The sequence below is a fragment of the Carlito syrichta genome, unplaced genomic scaffold (assembly GCF_000164805.1).
Source record: "Carlito syrichta isolate Samal-C Ts95f unplaced genomic scaffold, Tarsius_syrichta-2.0.1 Scaffold301845, whole genome shotgun sequence".
Classification (NCBI taxonomy): domain Eukaryota; kingdom Metazoa; phylum Chordata; class Mammalia; order Primates; family Tarsiidae; genus Carlito; species Carlito syrichta.
The window spans coordinates 467283-488864 of NW_007245941.1; the positions used below are offsets into that span (position 1 = coordinate 467283).

General features: G+C 38.2%; 1 protein-coding gene and 1 pseudogene across 3 annotated transcripts in view; both read right to left on the reverse strand.

The window, feature by feature from the left end:
• The window catches only part of MKL2 (MKL1/myocardin like 2), a 207436-nt gene that overhangs the window by 161993 nt on the left and 23861 nt on the right, over positions 1-21582 (reverse strand). The gene's annotated exons all lie outside the window — the stretch shown is intronic.
• LOC103257697 lies at positions 20508-20985 on the reverse strand (annotated as a pseudogene).

Genomic DNA, 21582 nt, shown 5'->3' on the forward strand with positions numbered 1-21582 from the left:
TATGATGAAATCTTGAGCCATGTGTATGGTTCTCTGGCAAACACTGGAATTTGTATTTGGTATTTTTTAAACTGCTAGCTCATAGTACTCTACTGATAACAAGAAATAGTCTATACTCTGTAGTAGGTCCTTAACATTTTTTTTCCAGATAACATTCATTAGTAAAACAGGAGTTTGTACATAATTTGCTAGTGTATTTAGAGCCTTGAAAAGAGTTCACATAAACATAGCTTCCAGTGTTCTTATGGAATCCAGGCACAATTATATATACTAAATAAAAATGGAAAACCTTGTGATCTCATTTCCGCCATCAGTGTCAACAAGAACTTTAATAAGGTACCACAGACTTCAGCAAACTGTCCGTACTAAAACAGTTTGGACTGTCCTGCTTGAACTTATTAATAAACTGTCTAAAGCAAGTCAATAGATAAAGCTGAGTAATTTTATAACAGTAGTGTGTATCATTATTTATTTTTTCTTCTGCTTGCTAATCCAAAGAGTTTAAACAAAAAAACAATTTTTTAAAGCAAGAAAAAGTTATAAAATATGCCAAATCCTTCTTTGGGAAAATATTAGCAATTCTGTATTTTTAAAAACAAATTTTCAAAGTACCAGTCTGTAACAAGGATGACAATACTGCAATTAAACAGTAGCCAATTCAGGTATCAAACCTTACCCTTTGGTTTATTATTTTCTTCTTATTTCCTCCTACTATTTTGAAATTTACATTTTCTAATCACTTGCTTTAAACATCATAAAAACTTAAACTTAGTACATCTGTTTGCTCACAGCATCAAGATATTCTCTTTTGTGACTAAGTGGCAGGTGCTGTTCAGTTTACTCTCATGCACGTAAACTAAGCCCTTGAACTTAGAGTGAGGAGAAGCATTAGGCTTAAAGTTTAGAAAGGAAGGAACTACACAACATCTTCCTTTAGAACAGCCTGCTTTTTCAGCTTCCTGTATGAAAATAATACCACATTTTTATAGGAATTGGTAAGAAAAAATGACAAAATTATATTTAAGCCTTTAGACATTTAAATTTCAGATCTTTTAAAAAGCAAACAGTTTCTTCTAATAATTTTGATATTTAAATCAAGCCTGAAATAGAAAAAGTGACTAATAAAGTAAAATAGGAATGTGATACAACGTTTAAAATGCATTATACATTTTCCGGATGACTATAGAGAGGTTTACATTTTCTTCTAGTAAACAACAGACATTAACACTTTTGGTCTTAAAAGTCCAAATATCAAGCTACTGTATTTGGTAAGAGAGTGATGGGGCAAAAGTTTCTTTTGTTGATTAAGCTGCTGCCATTGTTGCTATGATATTGTTTTGATTAACACATATAATCACACATAAACACACCAAGTTCATTATTAAACACAGCTTTTCAGACTCTAGCTCTCTTAATATTTGATTATCTTTCAGATATAATTGAGCATTCTCTTTAAAAATAAAATGCATTCAGACTCTCCAATCTGAGAGGAAAGAGAAGTAACCTCTTTGGGGTACAAGACTTCTACAAAGTGGACAAGTTCCCCAGCAGTCTGCTTCCAGGGTTGTCTCTCACGTATACACAGCTAGAAAGATGATTATGTTGTCCCTCTCCCTGAATAAACCAGTATGTTACCACTATGCATTTAGAAATTATCTATCAACGGCGGCTGTTAAATGAACTTAAGCTTATAATGAAATTCAACCTCACATTCTCACGCTGTTCCTTCCTGAATGCTAAAAGTTCATCTTATTCAAATATTCCAGATTAACACGTGGTAGAGAACGCCACGCACTTGCACTGGATGCACTGATCTTTCTGCATCCTCTGCTCCAAAACTGCCACCCATGTGCATTACATTTATCTATCTTTCCATCTGCCCATAAGTCTCTTAGCTCTCTGAGGTGCAGGAAGTCAACTTTTTCACCTAATAGCTATCCCTAGTTTCCAGCACAGTTAGCTGACACAAGGCAGGCATTCAGAATTGGTTCTTGAACAATTTGTTGGAGTGTCCTGGAGATCAAAATGAGGTCTGTCTTCCAGTATGTTCACCCCTCCTCCTCCATCTGTGCTCACCACCTATTTGATGCCCAGTGCTCTCACTCCTTATATATCACCAGAAACTACTGTCGGGAAAGGATATAATAAACTACTTCATGCTAAAGTGAAAATGACAGATGTGTGGCTGACCTCTCTTGGTGACCCTGCAAAATGATGCAGTTTCAATTACCTAGAAGGGAATGAGAGAGAGATTCTAGGCAGCAGCCCCAGAACCACAGGTAGGACACAGGGGTGACTGCTTCTTTCTTCTGGCCAGCAGGTCCACCACACAGAAAAGCATTTTTCTATTTAATTTTTTTCTGAGTCTTCAGCTCCTTTGCTTCTGTCTAATTGATGTCTCCATGCTCTGTTCCCTCTCTGGTAACGTATACCTAGAACTCCTTGAAAACTGTAAATGGACCACACAAGCAACTATACTACTTAAATTAATAAAGTAAACACATGTACATATAGTCATAGCTAGTACAGTTCCATATACAATTTTACTCTATTTCATATTTGTCCATTTTTATTCTCAACTAAGTTGGAAGCTGCCTAAGGATAAGAGCCACGTATACTTCTCTACACTTGAGTCCTAGCCCTATATTGAGCTCACAGCAGATATTCGATAGTGTACTGCAGGCAAGATTTGTAATCTATCAAGCATGGAAAACATTTTAAAAACAAGGCCACTTCACTCTAAAAAAGCATTCAAAATTACCAGAAAGATAAAATCAACAATGATAATATCACTGCTGCCAAAAAACAATTCACGTTTACTTACAGCTTACTAAATGTCAAACTTTGAGCTATGCCCTTTGCAGATAGTCTCTCATCTAATCCTCACTACAACCCCATGAGGTTTGGAGAGGCTAAATAACTCACTCATGGTTACACAGTAAAGTAGGGCAGCTTGACAGGCTGACCCCAGAGCCTACATTCAACCAGCTCATAAGTTCAAAAGGTGAAGATCCCCTAAATATTTCCTAACAGTATGGTTAAAATGAAGTACAGTGATGTGAAAGGATCCTGGTCTCTTAGTCCTTACCCATGTGGTTGCCTCCCTGTCTACCTGGCAAACTGCTACCCATCCTTAAAGTCAAGTCCAGCCTTCCCCAAGTCCCTTCTGCAGCACTCCCACTGCGCCTGGCACTCACTGCCATTCTATCAACTGTTCTGCTCTTGTCTGTGTGTCTGTTTATTATTTCCCCAGGAGACTCCAAGTTCCTTGAGGGTGAAAACCTTACCTTTTCACTTGTGTCCCTAGGTCTCCAGCACAGGACCTAGCACACAAGTGCACAGTTAAGTACCTGTTCATGAAATAATTGTTGAAGTAGCATTAAGAGTCTTAGCTTACAACATCTTTCACAACAGATCTGTATCACGATGTACATCATAACTTTCAATAATTGAAATTTGTTTCCATAGCAACTAGGCAAAGTGCTCCTTATAATACTGGGAAAGGCAAGTTCTACCTTAAGGTTCAACCCACTAAAATACTCCACAATCATTTGCTTTTGTTCTTACTTTGAAGAGACAGAATGACAGCATTTAACTTTACCTCTCTAAGAACACTCTAACTTTAATAATAACAGTAGAACTTATTTTTTCAAACATACTAAACTAGAATTTCCATTAACAAAAGAACAGCGTCTTATTACTTCACAAATCTAAAATATCCATAGGAAAGCATCTAATCATGCCATAGCTATATTTTAGACCCTGACAGAAGAAAAAATATAAAGTATGACATTTTTTACTTAAAGTAAACATCACTCACTTCTGACAACTGATCTTTTATAAAAGGTATCAACTCTATAAGAAAGTGATCAAAGGAGAGATCTCTCTGGGTCAATTCAGAACATGATATGTTAGGCAAAAGAGGTGGTGTGAGAAATTCCCAAGGTCTCTACCAGCTCAGCAATTTTCAGTCAAAGAAAAGGAATAATGGGTTCAATTTTTCATTCTTAATTAGCATGCTCACTCTGAGCATTTACTAGCTTCCATGACATTAGCTTGTCAATATCTGGGCATTAGTAGCATTTTTTTTCCTCCTAAACAGATGGCCTCCTTCCTTCTATCCACTCTCTCCACCCCTAATTATCAGACCAATAAAAAGGCACTGCTGGCATCTTGACAGTCCTAAGTCTTATAAAAATAACAAAGCAGAAGTACAAGCATACCTCAGTTTCAGTGTACGTACTACATTCAGCTTCAAGTTCTCCAGCATGACAGGCCAACAAAACATAGATGTGATCAAACATCCTAATGAGGAGAGCTATCCAATAGAATGGGATGCCGCTCAGTGAAAAAGGACTTGGTGTCCAAGTTCCTGCATTAAGTAAATTAAATCCTAAAGGTTTTATATCTCATATAAAATTTACTAAGGCTCTTTAAGTTTACATTTTAAAAACCTATCTTTCTCAAAATTTGCTACTAGAAATAACCACATATAAACAAAAACAATTCTTTATGACAAACAGGAGACTTTTTTGGTTTATAAAGTAAAAGCCCCACAATTTGGATAATGAAGACTTCAAATAGTACTGACAGTTATTGCTACATTTGAAAGCTAAGATTCTGCTACACGAATAGACTAGCAGAACTTCACCCTGTTATCCTGCCTGAGTGCAAAACACAAATACATCAATCAATTTCAGGAGCTTCCCTTACCAAGTTTACTTACCATTGCTACTGCTACTGTGGAGAACATGAATTTCGGGAATAATTGAGGCTGACTATATCATGTTGTTCCCCAACTTCCCTAACAGAAATCCTTAGAAATGGCAAAAGGTAAAGAATAAGAAAATATACTTGGTCCAGACAATCAGTTTAAGCCTTCATAGGTCCTTCCTATTTGAGTAAATACACAACAGTCTTTTTTACTAAAGTTCAGTTCACCATCTCATACCTAAACACACCCTCTACTCTCTACCCTGTCAAAACCCACTTGTAATTTGTCTTCCACATGTTTTTTACTCTGGTTCAAGAGCACCCTTTAAAAAGAAATTGTCATCCAACAACTAGATAGATCATACTTTTATGCATGTCACTTAATACATGTGATTTCATTATTTTTTTCCTCAATACCAGCCAATACTAAACCATGGTTTCTAAGTCTCAGCACCCAGAAGCCAGGCAGAGTTTCTCCCACAGGAAAGTTTCAACTGTAACAACTGCAACAACAGTTTCAATTCTCACTCCTGCTCTATAGTAAAAAGGACAGGCCAATTGCCTCTTTAAAATTGGTACTCTCTTCACTTTTTTTTCCAATAATTTCTATTTTGATTTCAACACCTAATGCTGGACTGACTTTGTGAAGGTATTAGAAGCAGACTATATTTGTGGCCAACTGGCCAGTGTGTATAACTAATGCAAAAATGTAGTACATTACTGCAAGATTCCCTTTCTCCTGATTTCAGCAGTGAACACAGAGTATATCCCAGAATTCACAAAAGTCACTGGATCTAATCAGCACCAAGTAAAGACACAAAGGGTGTCAATGGCACTAAGGAAATCCCTGAGTTCATTTGTGTAGTTTCCTTGATGAAAACAAAACAAGATTTAAAAATCTGGAGGAGGCTGGAATATGGAAGAAGAAATACCTTTGCTAGGATAAATTATATATTCTTATCATTCTCTGAACTTAATGCATGGAACACACGCTTCCTATTCAATACAATTTCCCTGAGCACCTTTAATCAGAAATTTTGCTGGGTGATGGGATATGGAGACGAGTAAGACTGATTCCCTAACTTCAAGTTTAGTTGGGAAGTCAGACAAGAAAACAATCCACAACACAGTGTGTTGAAGAATATTAGATGAGAGCAAAGTGCTGAGAGAGCAAGGGGATGTGAAGGGGGACTAGGTTTTAACAAAACCAGGCACAGATCAGCAATGGGATCCCAGAGGAAATTCATGCCGGAGTTGTCTTTTTTTTTTTTTTTTTTTGGAGTGGCGTCTCACTCTGTCACCCAGACTGGAGTGCAGTGGCCGCTCCCGGCCACCGCAGCCTCAACCCGCTGGGCTCCGGCGATACTTCCACCTCAGCCTTCCAAGTAGCTGGAACTACAGACGTGTGCTACCACACCCAGCTAATTTTTGATTTATTGTAGAGATGAGGTCTCACCAAGTTGCCCGGGCAGGTCTCGAACCTGCGAGCTCAGGCAATCCACTCACCTCAGCCTCCCAAAGGCACGGGATTACAGGCTGAGCCACCGAGCCCAGCTTGCCAGAGCTATCTTAAAGCCCACAGAATGGGAAAAGATATTTGCCAGCTGTATATCTGACAAAGGCCTAAGATCCAGGATCTATAAGGAACTCAGATGTGCTGAAAGGAAAAAAAGGAACTCAAATATGCTGAAAAGAAAAAAACAAACAGCCCCATTACAAAAGGGGCAACCCCTTCAGGTCCCCTCCCACTGTGGGAGCTTTCCTGTCCTCTCAATAAATCCTGTTTTTAAAAAAATGGGCAAAAGACATGAATAGACACTTCTCAAAAGAAGATATAAGAGCAGCCAACAGACAAATGAAAAAATGCTCAGCCTCACTAATCACCAGAGAAATGCAAATCAAAACCACATTTAGATAACACCTAACTCCAGTAAGAATGGCTATCACTAATAAAACAAAAAACAACAGATGCTAGCAAGGATGCACAGAAAAAGGAATCCTTCTATACTGTTGGTGGGAGTGCAAACTAATTCAACCTCTATGGAAAATAGTGTGGCAATCTCCAAAAGAACTAGAAAATGACCTTCCATATGACCCAGCAATCCCCCTTCTGGGAATATACCTGGAGGAACCCAAATCATTCTACAAAAAAGATACCTGTGTACACATGCATTATTCACAATAGAAAAACATGGAACCAACCTGCTGCCCATTGAAACCAGACTGGATTTAAAAAATTGTGGTACATATACACAATGGAATATTACACAGTCATAAAGGACAAAATTATGGACTTCACAGCAACTTGGAAGAATTTGGAGTCTATCATACTCAGTGATCTATCACAGAAACAAAGAACTGAGTACCACATGTTCTCACTCATAAGTGGACCCTGAACATTTATCATAATACCACAAAAAAGGGATTGGCAATAGCGGGACACTGCAGGTGGGGGGAGGGGAGCACATAACATCAATAAGGGTGCCTGATCCTAATCCAGGTGAAGTGAGGTCCAAAGGGAGGCCCAAAACTTCACCTGTACCTAAACCACTTACGTACGCAATCCTGACTTGTACCCAACAACTTTAAAATTAAATTAAATTAAAACAACAACAACAAAATGGGTAAGAGAGAGGAAGGTAAGGAGGAAAGAGGGCACTCCAGGCAAAGGGAGCTGATCCCCAAACGTTCTCTCTACCCCAAGACTTCATATCAGATTATATTCTCCACCTCAATATTTTCCTTTAACCTTAAAAGCTAAAGCAACGGGAAGCCCCCAAACAGAGAAAATTGCATGTTCTAAAATACCTACCACAGATGGGCAAGCATGTCACACACACACATACTGTGTAAATAGTATGGAAACTTCAAGACATGCAATGAGAAAGATAATCACATTTGTTTTAGCATATAGCATATTGTTTGCTAGACATACTGTTAGAAAGTTTGAGTACAACAAACTGAAGAGAACAACAAAACTAACACTAAAGAGCTAATGATTTTTAATTCAATTATAAATCATGGAAATTCAGTTGCATTTGTTTAGTTAGAAAAAATATTTGTAATTCTATAAGTAGATGTAGTGGGTGAGCTGGATTCACTTTAGAAAACACAAAAATTCTAAGTTAAGTAGCTTCTTATCTGCATATGACCCTTAATTATTTCCTTGAGTCCTTGAGAAGGAAAAAATGGTTCCCTACTCAAAATAGTATTAAACATATGCAGAGTGATAACTCACACATTTTCTCATTTAGCCCACAATCAGAAGAAAAGTACCGTCATCATCTCCACTTTACAGATGAAGGAGGTGAGGCTTAGAGCCCAGGTCCCTGTTGTCTGATCCTGGCACTATAACAAACTAGCTACTGTGTGCTGTCTTCTCTACAAAATTAGTGAATTGATTTTTTTTTTTAATTTTGAGAATAAGTTGCCAAATAAGTGGCTTGCTCTCTCAACCACAAATTTTTTTTAAGATCACTTTTCTTTCAGATCACTTTTTTTTTCCTAAAAAAAAAACTCCATTTGAATATAACTCCTCTATTTTTTTTCTTTTGTTTCCTTCCTACAATTGACCACCAGCCATATTAGTGCCTCTTAGCAAACAGCTGCTACATATTTTTCAAAATCCCTAAATATAGTACCTGGATTCAGATTGGCAAAGAACTCAAACTTTCTAATAGGGAGACTGAGAAGATGTCATTAAATTATGCTGGTTCTTAACCGGGCTCGGTGGCTCAGCCTGTAATCCCAGCGCTTTGGGAGGCTGAGGTGAGTGGATTGCCTGAGCCCATGGGTTCGAGACCCACCTGGGCAACTTGGCAAGACCTCATCTCTACAATAAATCACAAAATTAGCCGGGTGTGGTAGCGCATGCCTGTAGTTCCGGCTACTTGGAAGGCTGAGGTGAAAGGATCGCCAGAGCCCAGCAGGTCGAGGCTGCAGTGGCCAAGAACATGCCACTGCACTCCAGTCTGGGTGACAGAGTGAGACTCCAACTCAAAAAAAAAAAAAGAAAACTATGCTGGTTCCATCCCATTTATAAAGTAATTATAGGATGAAGCATTTTAATGATAAAAATACTTTTAACTTCGAACTTGTGTTAAACAAGGAATAGTTCGTTAGAGAAATACCTGTTACCCAGACTAAGCTTTCAGTAAGTCCATGATGTAAATCTTTATAACAAGACTTTCCCACATTTCATCCCTAGGCTTTCCTACTATTCAAAAGAATCATGTCAGCAACGCCTGCCAATACTGTTATAGCTACAATTACCATGACCACCACAAACAGTCTCAATAGAAATAAAAAGTAGATTTGCCACTTAACCTTAAGGGAACTTTATTTAGCTGTCTGCAGAATTACTCCTGGCATATTCTAACTCATTTTTCATAATATAACCAAGAGGGAGATCTGCAGCCAATGTAAAATGAATTTTAAGAACTAAATCTATGGGCTCATAGGTTTATCCATAGACTTCAACAAAATAAGGTACCTCAGACACCAGCTTCTCCAAGAAGGCCCTCTTATCCCACTCCTCACAAGCTAAGCACCATTCTATGTTTTCCCCATATACCTTGACTAGCCTCTATCACAGTATTTATTACACCATAGAGACATTTATATATGCACTACATATCTTAACTATTTGTCTGTCTTAACTTCTCTGAGCCTCAACATTTCTTCTGAGAATGAACATTTTCCTTTTAACGTGAGGAACAAGATGAGCATGTCCACCCTCACGATTTCTAACCAAGATTATTATACTAGAGGTTCCATTCAGTTCAACAAGGCAAGAAAAACAGGCATTTATATTAGAAAGGAAGAAGTAAAACAGTATTTTTAAATGACATGATTATGTAGAATCTTTAGCCAGAGTATATAAAAAACTATCAAAACTCAGTAAGAAAACAAGCAATCCAATAAATAAATATATACAAGATTTGACACTTTACCAAGTAATGGTAGATAAAATATTCTCAACACCATCAGTCATTAGGAAAATGCAAATTAAAACCATAATGAGATACTACTACACACTTTACTGGAATGACTAAAATAAAAAGACATACCAAATTCCAGACTTGGAGCAACTGGAATTCTCATGCACTGCAGGCGGAAAAGTAAAAGAAAATAATAACTTGGAAAATGGTTTGATACTTCTTTAAAAAGCTAAACATACACCTGCCATATAATCTATCCATCCCACTCCTAGGTATTTACCTAAGAGAAAAGAAAGCATATGTCCATACAAAAACTTGTATATAAATATTCAGATTGCTTTTGTTTGTAATAGTCAAAAACTGGAACATCCAAATAGCCATCAACAATGAAGAAATATACAAATTGTGGTATATCTATAAAACAGAATACTTTTAAAAAGGAATAAACTATAGCACTCGGCAACATGGATAAATCTTAAAATAATTATGCTGAGTGAAAGAAGTCAAACAAAAGAGAGTACATATGATACAACTCCATTTTTATAAAACCCTAGAACAGGCAAACTAATCTAAAGTGACAGAAAGCAGATCAGTGGTTGCCTGAAGACAGAGGCAGAGGAACTTGAGGGTATAATTACAAAGTAGTACAAAGAAATTTTGGGGGTGACACATATGTTCATTATCCTTATTGTGATGATGGTTTCATGGGTGTATGCATGTGTCAGAACTGATTAAATTGTACACAAAATGTGCGGTTCATTGCATGTCTATTATGCCTTGATAAAGCTATTTATAAAAAGCTGCCTAAATTTTGTCAAATCCCATTTAAATTGTCCCTTTTTAATCAGCATGCTGAAAATCTTTCATATGGCAAAGCAATTGCTGTAACTGCTTCAAACACACCTTTTCCTTTGCCGTTTACGTATATAAACACAACTGTAAAAGTAAATTACTATTGGATGGAAAAGTGAACAAACTGGTCTCCCTGGATTGCACAGCGGTCTGTTTACTGGCTTCGAAAGTTTGAATGTTTAGTTAAACTACCAGTACTGAATGCTTGGTCACTTGATATTGAAAGTATTATAACTACAAGCTGACCTAAAGTAATTCATTAATTCAAATAAACATTTCTTGCACATGTACTGTATGTCTGGCATTGCTCTAAGTGTTGGATTTCATGCAGAATGGCCAGTACCTAATTTACAAAGCCACTTTGCAAATTCCCTTGAAATAATTTGTGAAGTTATAGTCATTGCATTTAAATAAACTCAAGAATATCAGTAGCAATAGGCTGAAAACATACTAAAACAGAGATTCTTGCCGGGCTCGGTGGCTTAGCCTGTAATCCCGCGCCTTTGGGCGGCTGAGGTGAGTGGATTGCCTGAGCCCGCGGGTTCGAGACCCACCTGGGCAACTTGGTGAGACCTCATCTCTACAATAAATCAAAAATTAGCCAGGTGTGGTAGCGCGCGCCTGTAGTTCCAGCTACTTGGAAGGCTGAGGTGGAAGGATCGCTGGAACCCAGCAGGTGGAGGCTGCGGTGGCTGGGAGCGGCCACTGCACTCCAGTCTGGGCAACAGAGTGAGACTCCAACTCAAAAAAAAAAAAAAAATAGAGAGAGAGAAATTACTCCCAAGGTTAAATCCAATGGCTACGTCTCCATTCTTACCCTTACCACCTAAAAACATCTGACTCTATTAACCACCCTTTTCTTCAAATACTCTCCTTGGCTTTGCATTAGAGATTCTTCTAATACAAAGTTAAAATAATAAATGCTAATGATAAGATGACTAAAGATTTGTACCCCAACAACTTAGAATTCCAGGATGTCTTGAAACCTAAGTGAATTCAGGACAAATATGAAGAAAAGCACTTCTACATACAGCTAGAAGAGGTTCTTCTACTTGGAAATATAAAAGATTGCAAAAAGCTTTGCTGAAAAATAATAATAACTAGGGGCCAAGTGTGGTGGCTCACATCTGTAATCCTAGCTAAGACAGGAGGCTTGCTTGAGGTCAGAAGTTTGAGACCAGCCTGGGCAACATACCAAGACCCTGTCTCTGCAAAAAATTAAAAATTTAGTCTTGTGTAGCAGCACATGCCTGTAGTCCTAGCTACTCAGGAGGCTGCAGTGGGAGAATCACTTGAATCCAGGATCTCAAGGTTGCAGTGAGCTGTGATCACACCACTGCACTCCAGAGTGGGCAACAAAGCAAGATTCTGTCTACAAAAACTAAAAATAATAAAATAACTGGGAAGTTTTAAGTTTCTCTAAAGGTTGGTATCAAAAACAACATTCTGTACTACACTCTTTAATGTCAATTTTAGAGAAGTCTGTGCTGGACCAAGTATGGAAATTACATCTTATAGAAGATGTAAGCTTATTTACTCATTACAAATAAAACTCAAAAGATTCACATCTCTTGCCACAATATATTAGATTATTTTATAGCTAATCAAGGGCATTCACTTGAAAACCTTTACTATCTTTTTTCCCTTGCAGTGGTACTTCTCTTTCACCCTTTTTCTCTAAAAGAACCTAATGGACTCATGCATTGGACATAAAATCAATAAAAATCTCTTGTTAGCAATAACTGTTGGTGACATGTGCTTCAGATTTAGAAACAGCTATTCCTTTCTAAAATCTTCTGCCTCTGAACTGTCATGTTTTGTGTTCTCAAAGGAATAATTTTACTAAACAATAAGCTCTTAGTAAATTTTGACTGACATAATGATTACCTGCCACATGTTCTGAACACATCATATCCAACTCCTATATCCACATTCAACACTGCTAATCTTCTAAGTGTTCAGTAACCATGGCATTCCAGACCACAGGTTCTGTGAACACATTGCAAATATTCTCATTTCCATAGAGACGCAATAACCATTAAAGAAAACCAAACCACAGTATCCAGTCATTTTACCTTCTATTTTTTTTTTTTCAGATTTTGAAAAGTGAAAATGGTTCCGCTTTAGGTAAAATGGTAAGAAAAGTACCCCAAAAGCAGAGACAATCCAACAGCTGATAGTTAAAATTGTGAAAAGTTCCATCTCACCTCCAGTATGTACTGCAATTTAAATGATGCAACGATACCTGATGCAGTTTGCATTCCACTCAAACTCAGAACCATCGTGTGGTTCTCATGACACTACCACTGTCAATTATTGCCCTACAATTACATTTCCTTTTGAAGGAAAGTACTGCTCCATGGCCTAACTTCTACTGGTAATTTATAATGTGCACTTCATACGTGAGACCTCCACTCATCTTCATAACAACCCCATAATGGAGCACTTTACAGGCAGAGAGACTGTTAACAAACTTAAGTAACTTGCCCAAGGTCACAAAGCTATTTCCCATTACTAACAGTAGAGGACACCTTGAACCCTCTAACAGGGAATCTCCCAAGCCAGGGTGTGGATTCATCTCACCATGAGCACTTAGTGTTTAATTATTCTCAGTGTGGCTATAATCTTCTTATTTAGTTTAATCTGACTACCTGCCTTAACATGGAAGGGAAATGACACAGCGGCAGGACTGGGTACATCCAACAATTTGTCGTCCATGCACTGACTTTCAGGTAGCCTTTGTTTCCATAATTTTGCAAAGTCAGGCAAGGTCTCTTTGGCAAGATGACAAGACTATTTAAGACCTATGGGGTGATATACGCAAATAATTAGTATAGAGGGATGATAGAATACATAAATAAGTACTGTATCTTTTGTTCCTCTAAAAGATTCTACATCTCATTACTGACAGCATGAAACAGTGGCTTTTCGAGTGATGCTTCTGGAACCCCAACAGAATGCCAGGCCAATCTTCTACTGACCCCGGACCAAAATTCCTGTCTTACCTGGGGTTTCATCGATAACACATCCATAAAAGGAGTTTATAAACCAACATTTCCCGCTCTTTTAGAAATTCTGTACACTGTTTTACTGTCTTTGAGATGTATAGTAAAACTTAGATTCAGAATTTACTAACACAGGAGCAAGACCTGCTTGAACAGCTTCTGCATTCTCTTTGTTCCCTAAGAAAGACTGTTCAGTAGAGAGCATAAACAAGATGTGTCAGTTATCTAAAACTACAGAAACTACAGTTGAGGCACATTTTGGTCTATTTACATATAGAATACATATATATTACTTAGAATCATTTATCAAATTCTTCATATCTCCTAGGCAACCCATTAGCCTAAATTCTACACACATTTAAACAGAAGTACATTTTAATTGTTTTATACTTTCAATACTCAGACAAATTCTTCCCTTAATTCAAGTAAATCTAGACAGAGTTTAAGCATTTGGGTTGCTCCCCCTCGTTATTTAATGTTCCTTTTTAAATTATAATTATCAATCATTGAAAACTCCACAAATTAAACTAATGGAAACACTGCATATGTGAAAGCAATCTTTTAAGTGGTTCATCAGGAGTGACCCCAACAGACCAGAAATAAGCTGTAGGAGGGATTTAGTACTTGTCCATCAAGGCCACGTGTTTACCACCATCTGAAAGAGCTGCTTCCTCTCTCCCTTACATCTATGCTGTGAATTTCTCTATTTTGAATGACACTACCTCGAGGAATTAATTAGTAAAGAACAAAGCTGACTACATCTTAAAGAATAAAATCATTTCAGAAAATAGAACAAGCTATACTATATTAGATGAGTTTTAATTACTTTTCTAGGAGCTGATAAGGGGTACCTCCAGAAATCAACATTCTTTAACTTAAGCTCTATAACTGATTTTACAAGTGATAAAATTTGCAAGGTTCTAGGATCTTGGCACAGACATTTTCCATGTAATTATGTAACTAACCTACGCAGGATTCAAATCTATAATTTTGATCTCATCATTAAAATCTGACATTGTACTCTCCCAGTCTTTAAGTAGCTTTGGTAAAATTCAGAGTACACAAAGTCTTGTATATTAAATATATATTCAAACTTTATCTGAAAGAACAAGCATTAATCTACAATTTAAATGATCTGAGTTTTTTAAAATAATCTTTTATCTTTATATATCCCTTATAGTAATTTTAAAAGCTGAGATGATGCAACTCAATTTGAGTTCTTAGAGAGAAATTTTCTCTTAAATTACAACTTGCTAAAAAAAAAAACACAAAACACTGGCCTGCATTCAGAATCAAATTTAATGAAAAGTCCTTTGGTGAAAAATTAAATAAATAAAAATGGTTCACACCTCTACTGCAGTAATAAGGAATCTAGGCAATATGCAAAAACACTAAAAATATATACAGTTCACTATAATATCTTGTCATATGGCAAGGTGGCAAGACAAGAAGGTTTAGACTACAAAAATAATAAAACTGTGTATATGTCTTAAAATTTAAACAAACAAACCAAACACCTCTCCCAAGTGAGAACATATTATTACTCTTTATATAAATACAACTATATTTTTCTAATATCTAAATAATAAAAATTGGCCAGGCTCAGTGGCTCAGCCTGTAATCCCAGCACTTTGGGAGGCTGAAGTGAGAGGACTGCCTGAGCCTGTAGGTTCAAGACCTGCCCAGGCAACTTGGAGAGACCTCGTTTCTACAATAAATCAAAAATTAGCCAGGCATGGTAGCACACGCCTGTAGTTCCGGCTACTTGGAAGGCTGTGGTGGAAGGATCGCCAGAGCCCAGCAGGTCAATGCCAGGGTGTCTGTGAGCATGGAGTGAGACTCCAACTCAAAATAACAATAATTGTTGTTATTATTATTATTATGGTATACCCAAGCTACCAATGGTTTGGCTTTCCTGAATATAGAAAGAAGACAGAATTGGAAGCATACTCCCCTCAAAATTAAAGGGTAAAAAAAACAAAGTCAAATCCCAATTCTAGCCAGTGTTCCAGTAGTCATTAAGAGACAGGAATCAGGAGTCAGATTTCAAGATGCCAAGATCTGAAATCTTCAATTCATTTCATTTTACATAAAAGATAAAACTAAGCTAACATCTGCTATTCACAATACAAAATTTAAGTCTTGACATGAACCGATCTTACTTTTAAAGTGGATTTCCAGTCCTTTCCATTCACAAATAGACTTAATTTATTAAGTTTCCTGCTTTGTATCTCCAGAGTTGATCAAAGCACATTTACTTAGTACAATCTGTATTGTTCCAAGTGTTTTATAAACATCTCTTGTGGGAGTTTACAGGAGTGATCTGAAATCATATCCAAGGTTTCATCCTATGAGTCAGTTATTCTTAAAATGAAATAGAATCTCTGTCTCTATCACCTTATTTCCCTATCACCAGTCTAATTCTAATCTGTCACAAATTTGTTTTAAAAAATCATTAGCAGGGTTGTCAGCAGATAACTGCTGGCATTAAATACTAGACAGAACTGAAAAAAGGCACAACTTCATTACCCGGACACTAAAATTACAGGTTTACACAATATTTGAACTTTTATAAATGTCTCTTCGCCAACAAGAATAACTCTCATGGTTTGCCAACCATCTTGCCCAACATAACTCCTAAATCTGCATTTCCTATCCTTATCTGAGATCCAAACAATCCATCCAACTGCTTACTGCACACAGTCACCTGCGTTCATTCATTATATATATTTACTGAATACCTACTATATGCCAAGTAGAGTCCTCTAGGCTCTGATGAGTTCCAACAAAGAAAAGGGTCCCTTGAAGGGCTCTTCTAATATTGAAGGAAGCCAAGTCAATCAGATAATCACAAAAGTATTAACATACAAATTGTGCGTAGCCCTATGCCCCACACTAAGCTGATCTAAAACTGAACTCAGTTTACTCAGTTTACTTACTGCACTCAGTCGGGCTCGGTGGCTCAGTCTGTAATCCCACACCTTTGGGAGGTTGAGGTGAGTGGACTGCCTGAGCCCACGAGCTCGACATCTGCCAGAGCAAGTTGGTGAGACCTCATCTCTACGATAAATCAAAAATTAGCTGGGGGTGGTAGCACACATCTGTAGTTCCAACTACTTGGAAGACTGAGGCGGAAGGATCGCCGGAGCCTAGTGGGTCGAGGCTGCGGTGGCTGGGAGCGGCCACTGCACTCCACCAGTCTGGGCAACAGAGTGAGATAACGCGGAAAAAAAAAAAGTAAAACACTTTCTGCACTTGCCTGCTCAACCTGAACCTTGTTCTTAGACAGAAAAGGTGCCACCCCAGGTTACCAAAGCCATAGACTTGAGAGGCATTCTTGACCTTTCCCTTATTCCTCAGATCTTCTCAGGCTCCAAGTCCAACCCACATTCCCAGTGAGGATGTGCAAAGACGGCTCTGCCAGAACAACCCCTCCCCACTTCTTCTGAGAACTCTTGGTGTGATCCTGGTGGAGAGTTTTCAAAAAGACCCACAGCCAAGAGTACCCCTGGAATTTTAAAACCCAAAGCTGGGAGGGAAAAGCTCTTTCCTTCCTCTTGGTTGCATAATGTACGGATGTTCCCTGCTCTGTAATAATGAGTACCACTAATCCTGAGGTCCCTGAGGTTGTTCCAGTTTCTGCAGCACTGCAGTTCTTTTGCAACCCTCTCCAGGAATCTTCCAATTAATCCCCCTTTTAACTTAGGATAGCTTGAGTGAGGTTTCTGCTACTTCAGTCAGCAGTCCTGACTAGGACCTCCTAAATACTTCTAGCCTCTGTCCACCAGTGCCCTAGTTCACGTCCTTGTCAACTCTCACCTGGACTCATGTAACAGCCCAATAGGTCACGTGTCTCTAGCCCTGCCCTTCACACCAGACATCCAATTACTGAGCGTGACCATTATCATACTCCTATGCTGGACTCCTGGGTGGCTGCCCATCACCAAGGACAAAATCTAAATCCCTTAACAGGACACACCCAACTCCCTATAATCAATTTTTCTTTCCATCTGAACAACTGTTATTCCTTGCCTCACATTTTATGCTGTGACTATATAGAACTTGGGCTTGGGCTTAGACAGACAGACAGATACACACACACACACACACACACACACACACACACACACACACACACAAACACACCCCATGCTGAACTAAGCGTTAAGTAGGATGTTTTTCTTTCCAAAAAATTTAAAAACCTCAAGAAGTTAAAGAAAAGTGGTCTTCTTTAGACTCACCTTTAGGCATCACACCTGTATCTACATTTTATTCCATCAAGAATCCTAAATATGGCTGCTTTGAGATGCCTGGTGCCAGTGGACATGGTACAAGGCAGCAAGGAAACAGAAGAGAGAACTACAGACCATAACAAAAAGTTCTGATCACCTAGCCATCTTTGTAGACCAAGCACTAGCACAAACTCTTCCATGAGGCATTCTCACACCAATAGAGTGTGCCCTTCCTTCCTCCTGTGTACTTCTACTATCCTCTGTGGAAGCTTCTAGCATGGCATGTGAGCTCTTGTTCCTCAAGGACAGGGCAACATTCCACTCACCTCTGGGTCTCCAAGCCCAGCCAAGTGCTCAGTACATATCAGACACTTACAAATGTTCACAGAATGATGCATGCATTCTGAGTTAGGCAGAACACTGAAAGACATGGTTCTGATCTTTTAAAAAAAGGGGGAAAAAAGCACACTGGGTGTCTGGTTAGGAAACTTTGTCTTCTCACACTGAATTAGATGAGAATATCTGAAAACTCAAAAGATGTTAGTACCTCTAACCCACTGTATAGTTAACCAACTAGCCATTTAATTTTGTACAAATTTTTTAAATGGAAGATGTCTAGAAATAGGTACTTTTTTTTTTTACCTATATCAAATTTCAAAGCAACAAATTCGTAAAGTGGACTTCATCAAAAGTATTTGCTTCAGAAAGCAATATCAAGAAAGAAAAAAGACAATTCAAAAAATGGGATAAAATGTTTACAATTCATATATCTGATGTGTGTGTGTGTGTGTGTGTCCAGAATCACAACTCAACAATAAAAATGCAACCCAACTTTTTAAATGGGCAAAGAATTTTTTTTTAATTTTATGTATTTATTTATGTATTTATTTTTTTGAGTCGGAGTCTCACTTTGTCACCCAGACTGAAGTGTAGTGGCACAAGCACAATGATTATGGCTCACCACAGCCTCGACCTCCTGGGCTCAGGTGATCCTTCCACCTCAGCCTCCTGAGTAGCTGGGACTACAGGTGCACACCACCATGCCTGACTTATTTTTTAAAAAATAAATCTGTTTTTGTTTTTTTTGTTGTTTTTTTTTAGTGGGAATCTCACTCTGTCGCCCAGACTGGAGTGCAGTGGCCGCTCCCGGCCACCGCAGCCTCGAGCCACTGGGCTCCGGCGATCCTTCTGCCTCAGCCTTCCAGAATTACAGGCACGCGCTACCACGCCTGGCTGATTTTTGATTTATTGTAGAGATGAGGTCTCGCCAAGTTGCCCAGGTGGGTCTCGAACCCGTGGGCTCAGGCAATCCACTCACCTTACAGGCTGAGCCACTGAGCCCGGCTATAAATCTACTTTTAGTTTCCAAAAGATATTAATCCAGAATGATCAGTAATACACAACAGACTTTTGTTTCTTTTATATGAGGGCTGACAATTAAGTTCTCAAACTTGCCACCATGCACTTACAATGGCAGCACTCTACAAACAACTCACTAGGGTTTCATGACCTTGGTATAACAGTGTCCCACAGCTGTGTCTGTGTCAACCTATGGCAGTGTCTTGCTGAGTGGCATTCATTATTGGTGTATGTTTTTGTGTGCCGTTGTGAGAATGTCAGAGCTTGAATTAGAGCAACGGACAAACATTACATTTCTTGTTAAATTTGGCAAGAGTGGAAGTAAAATCGGGGACATATTAGTCCAAGTTTATGGAGATAATACCATGAAAAAAATGACAGTGCACAAATGGATTAAACATTTTTCTAAGCATCACTGATGAAGAGAGGTCAGGACGGCCAATAACAAGCAGAACTGACAAAAACATTGCAAAAATTCATTGAACTGTGCATTAAAATCATCAGCTGACTGTGAGAAGCATAGCACACCAAATAAACATCAATAGAAAAACAGAAAAATCTTAACTGAAAATCTTGGCATGAAAAAGGTGTGTGCAAAAATGGTCCCAAAGGAGCTCCTGCATCACGATAATGCACCAGCTCATACAGCACTGTCTATGAGGGAGTTTTTAGCCAGTAAACAAAAAAACTATATTGGAACACCCTCCCTACTCACCTGATCTGGTCCCCAATGACTTTTTCTTTACCCAAAGATAAAGGAAATATTGAAAGGAAGACATTTTGATGACAGCTGTGATGGCAACTCCAGAAAAAGAGCTCCAAAATTGCTTTGACAGGTGGATCAAGCACTGGCATGGGTGCATAGCTGACCAAGGGGAGTACTTGAAAGGTGATCATAGTGATGTTTAGCAATGAAGTATGCAGTATTTTTTTCTAGGATGAGTTCGCGAACTTAATTGTCCCACCACATAAATAGCTAATACAATTTTCCTTATTTGTATATTGGTTGTATATAAGTCGATCTTAGACTTAAGAGTTCTAACAGGATTAGAACATTTTCTTAGAACTATTACTTTATGCCTATGAAGGGTCTGAACTTATCATGTTTTTCTGTCTTAAACTCAAGTTAATTACAGTTGCTCCAGAGAAAAAGATTTTCAGAAATTATTAAAGACCTGATTCCATTTTTTTAAAAATAAGGTTTCAGCAAATGTGAAAATAAAAAATTTTGTTATTTGTCAATTCATGATAAAAGAAAAAAAAATGATGCATTCTTCTACAGAAAAAGTGGGTTTAGAGAACAGCTCTGATAGTATTCCACATGGTAAAGTACCAAAAGGCTTAACAAGCAGTCCCCTTGCTCAGGAGAAAAAAAACTATTTCAATGTGTTCCTCTTCTCAATTACTCAGTAACTTCAAGTGATTTTCAAGTTGGGAGAAAGGTTACTTGCATTAAGTTCATCAAATTTAGATCTATCTTGAACAGGAACATTACAGAAATCAAGAACATCTCTAACCCTGAACATCTAGTGAAGCCTGGAGTCAGGAACTGCATGACCCAACTCATCAGTCAAATGTGTCAAGAGACTGACCTTCATATGACCACCTTCCAGGGAGATGTCCTGCCAATTACTAGAAAGAGATAAACCAAAAACTTCTTTAACACAGAATTCCAAACGACTCTGGAGATTTTCATGGTTTGTATGTTTGGCTTCGTAAGGGTGGACACAGCAGGACAGGTTCCTTTTTCATCTCTTCTACTGTCTCAGTTACCATTGACTCTTTCTCTTTTCTGGGTAGGGACCAAAATTCTCTGCATGGTACCCATAAGACTATCCACACAAAGCCCCTTCCAGTAATGCTGGACACAGACAGTACCACCATCTTTGATCCTGGCTTATTTTTTTATTTTTTGTAGACACAAAGACTCACTTTGTTGCCAAGGCTGGTCTCTAACTCCTAGGCTCAAGCAATCCTCCCACCTTGGCTTCCCAAAGTGCTGGGATTACTGGCATGAGCCACCATGCCCAGTCAAGAATTCAAGCAGGTATTTATCTAAAGAAGATATACAAATGGCCAACAAGCACATGAATACTCAATATCAGAGAAATGTAAATCAAAACCACAAAATAACACTACATACCTGTTAGGATGGTTTTTATAGAAAACAAGCAAACAAACATGGAAAAATATTGGCAAGGATGTGGAGAAGCTGGAACCCTCAAATGTAATGTAAAAGGTACAGTCACTTTGGAAAACAATCAAGTAGTTCACCAAAAAGTTAAACATAGTTACCACATGACACAGCAAATCTACTCCTAGGTACATACCCAAGATAAATAAAAACATATGCTGGGCTCGGTGGTTCAGCCTGTAATCCCGCGCCTTGGGAGGCTGTGGTGAGTGGATTGCCTGAGCCCGCGGGTTCGAGACCCGCCTGGGTAACTTGGTGAGACCTCATCTCTACAATAAATTAAAAAA